The sequence below is a fragment of the Otolemur garnettii genome, unplaced genomic scaffold (assembly GCF_000181295.1).
Source record: "Otolemur garnettii isolate 467f Iridium unplaced genomic scaffold, OtoGar3 scaffold00128, whole genome shotgun sequence".
NCBI classification, from domain to species: domain Eukaryota; kingdom Metazoa; phylum Chordata; class Mammalia; order Primates; family Galagidae; genus Otolemur; species Otolemur garnettii.
Window position 1 is genome coordinate 4,640,079 of NW_003852523.1, and position 4,215 is coordinate 4,644,293.

Below are 4,215 nucleotides of genomic sequence, written 5' to 3' on the forward strand. Positions count from 1 at the left end.
GCCTCCCAAGTAGCTGGGACCACAGGTGCCCGCCACAACGCCCGGCTATTTTTGGGTTGTAGCCATCATTGTTGGTTGGCAGCCCGGGCTGGGGATTCGAACCCACCACCTTAGGTGTGTGTGGCTGGTGCCTTAGCCACTTGAGACATAGGCACCGAGCCATTCTCTAGCATTTTGTTGCTTTCTTCCTTGCTATAAGATGCTCTGTCCCCAGCCTTGGAATCAGCTACATCTCAGTGGAGCACTGGTCCCTCTCAGTGGGCCATGGTGTTTAGAACACGATCTGGAGCAAGGCACATTCCACTCCCAGGACAATGCGCCCCCCAGACCCCATGGGCGGAGGTAGAGAAGACACGTGTGTGGGCGTGTGTGGGCGCGCTTCCATCCATAGAGTCTGTCTGTTCATACGGAGAACTGTGTCCTCCCACAAATGCCTACAAATTGAACCCAGCACCTCAGGGGTCCCTGCAGTGCCCGTTTCTTTCTGTATGTGCCCTCTCTAATGGGAGGAGTCTGGCCAGGGCCACAGTGCATTTGCTTATTTGCTCAGCCCTGTGTCCCTTATACAAGTGGCCTCCTGACCCCTACCCCCACCCCTGCCTGGGAGCTGCTGTCCCACCCCCTCCATGCCTTCTCCCACCCCTACTGGCCTCCCTCCCTGCCTTTGTGGGAGGAGGGGCAGCTGTCTGTCTCTGAAACGCCAGGAGGTGCCCACACGCAGCAGGCTAGTCTGCCACCCCCCCGTGATTGTTTCCCACTCAGGCCCAGGGCTTGGCTGCAGCCAAAGTGAACATAAATGGTTCATCTCTAGTCATGGAAGCTCCAAGCAGCCGTTAGAAGCGACCCTATTTGTGAATGGCTTGGCCTGAAAACGTTTGATTGGGTGGAGAGTGCCCCCACTATGCAGCCCTTCCTCCCCCATAGTCGGACGGTGAGTGGGGCTGGGCCCCAGGCGTTCACAGGACAGGGGAGTGCCCTGTCTTGGGCAGGCCAGGCGACCAGACGGCCAGTGCCTCTGCTTCTGCAGCCACAGCTGCCCCAAGAGGACAAAGGGCCCTTGTCCCCGTTGGCATACACTCCCAGCACCCACCCTGGCCTCTCCCGGATGTGATTAGGTGTGGGAACTATTTTCCTCTGCCATTTGACATTTGCCATTCATTTGGAGGACAGAAGGAGCCTCCCAGGCCTCCTCCCACCCCTGGCGCTGCAGAGGGTTGAGCCACAGGTGGTCCTGACACCAAGACAGGCCCTGTGTCAGCCACAGCCTTTGTTACCTTCTACTCAGGACAGGCAATGCTGGTGGCAGGAGGGTGGGGCAGAGGAGAGGAAGATGGAGCTGGGGCAGTAGTATATACTACATGCACACACAAGCATGACCACATGTGTGCACACACCCCAGGAGCACACATATGCACCCAGCCCAGAAGCACACATGTGCATATTCACACATGTGCATATTCATACATATGCATGCCCACACATGTGCACACACTCCAGGGGCACACACATGCATGACCACACACAATCACACGCTCTGGGGACACACACGTGCATGACCACACATGTGCATATTCACACATGTGCATGACCACACACAATCCCACGCTCCGGGGACACACACGTGCATGACCACACACAATCACATGCTCTGGGGGCACACACGTGCATGACCACACACAATCACATGCTCCAGGGGACACACACATGCATGACCACACATCATCACACACTCCAGGGGCACACACGTGCAAGACCACACATGTGCACACGCTCCGGGGGCACACATGTGCATGACCACACACAATCACACGCTCTGGGGACACACACGTGCATGACCACACACCATCACACGCTCGGGGGCACACAACATGCATGACTACACACGTGCACACTTGTGAGAAGACAGAGCCACTCCAACAGCACAGTGAGAGCTCCACAGTGCACTCCCTGAGGATGCTGGCACACATGCATGCATACACACAATCATGCATGTGACCCATCCGTGGACTGCCTGGCTCCCTCTGTGCTGTGCAAGCCTGTCTGGGGTGTCTGTGGGCTGGGCTCTGAATCCAGTTACACAGCTGAGAGCCGGGCCGTGTGTTTACAGGGTGCTGGGGCGGTGGAGAGGGACTCTTGTAAACCCTGACCACACACGTGCAGAGAAAGCTGCAAAGCCACATGCTGAGCCGTGCAGGGATGGGGAGCTGTGGGCCTGGCTGGGGCTGGCGAGGGCCCTTGGGGCAGTTTACTGATGACACCTGCAGGCTGGGCAGGTGCAGTGTGGGCGGGGTGTGCAGTGGGCGAGGGTGCCTGACCCTCTCTTCCCGTGAGGGGGACACTTCACTTCCTTGATACACATGAACACTGGCACTATAGCAGCCCCAGTCTTACTCTCAGTGTGCTCCCCACATTCATGTTCCATTTCCAGAAGCTGTGAATGAGACCCTGTGTGAAAGGGGTCTTTGTGGATGGGATTACATTAGGGTCCTAAGGAGACTTTCTCGGAAGGCAGAAGGTGGTGGCGGCCTGGGGAGGCAACTGGGTCCACTCTGCTATTCTCCAACCGGTAGCTCATCCTGTGACTTTAGGCATCAGGGAAGCAAACTGTCAGGGGAGAGGAGGAGGCAGTCAGAACCTTGTCCCCTGCTTTCCCAGGACAGGGCAGCCAGGCCAGCCTGTCTGCTGAGATGGGTGACAGATGGTGGCTGGAGGCAAAGCAGAGAAGCCTGGGGAGCGTGGTCAGAAGCCAGAATTGCCTTGAAAGCAAAACTTGAGAGGGCTGCTAGAGTGCAGCCGGCCGGGCCAGAGAGAAGCTAAGAGGCTGTCCCCAGAGAGGAAGGGGACAGGTACACTCAGTGGTGTGTGGCAGTGAGCCACGGAAAATCTATTCTGAAATAAAGACAGCAGGAAGAGAGAGCAGACCCCAGCCTAGGCAGGCAGGTGCACCGTGGCCAGGCAGACTACGCTGAGGACTGTTCCTGTGAATACCACACACGCTGACGTGTGAGTGGCGGAAGACGGTGGGGGATGTGTGCTTCACAACTGCTCAGTGGCCACCTCTGCAAACCTGCAATTCCTACCAAAGTGTTTGATCACAGTTCTGAAAAAGGTCTTGCTTTAACTTTCAACACTTAGAAAATGTATAAACATTCAGGCTTGTTTTTGTCAGAATTGCTACCCATGGTATTTACATGTTTTGATGCTGAAAACACAAGGAGAGAAAAATTATATCTTTGCACCTTAACTGCACATTGCTTTACTGGCTAATTTATAGTCTTTCCTCCTGATTCGTGTGCCAATAATACATGTAAGAGTTCAGGCATCACCTCCTTTCCAGCTTCTGATTGCCTGACAAAGAGAAAGTAATGAAGCTGATTGCTGATTGCTCTCAGATCCGTACATGTTTTTTTTCCCCACCTGCCACGATTTCTCCTGGGGGCCACCCCAGCATGAACTGTGGGTATGTATCAACAGTTAGATATGTTTCTGTTCCCAAGGTGCAAAATAATATGCCTGTTTTAAATAACATGCATGTTAACAAAATCTACCCTCAAGACCGCCTCTATTAAAAGCTTTCGCTGCTGTTTTCTCAAACTGTATTTATAGAAGGTTGCTAGGACCACATCTGTACTTGGAGAATAATTTGTCAAATTTTATTTGTAAGTGAAAAGTAGCCTTTCAGGCATTTCAGCAGCCTTCCCCCACAGCCCAGGGCTCCCTGGAGTGCGTTTCTGCCGCATGACACGGGGTGCCTAGGTGTGCACATGCCTTCTTGTGTACCCAAGTAAACTGGAGAGTTTTCTGAAGAAAATAGGATGGAACCAGGTGCTGAGATTGAGATTCTACCTTGAGATTTAAAACATAACAAGGGCCACATCGCTGGTAGAGCCACTGGCAGAACATGTGGCTGCTTCCCAGTGGCAGACGGGCACCCCAGCCAGGCCGGAGTGTGGGAGGGCAGAGCGGCCTGTCCAGGTGCTGTCGCAGGCACCTTTCCTCCTCCCCAACCCCAAACCAAGGTCATAGCATGTGACCTGCACACAGACCCAGGCACTCTAATGGCCCATGGGACGCTCTAGTTCCCTCCCTGCTCATTGCCACGGTTAAAACAGGAGTTATGTTTTCTACTGCTGCTAACATAGAACTGTTCTTCACTCAAATGAAGCAGAAATTTGACATCCAAACAATATACGTTTTGTTTCTAAATGGCAGTTC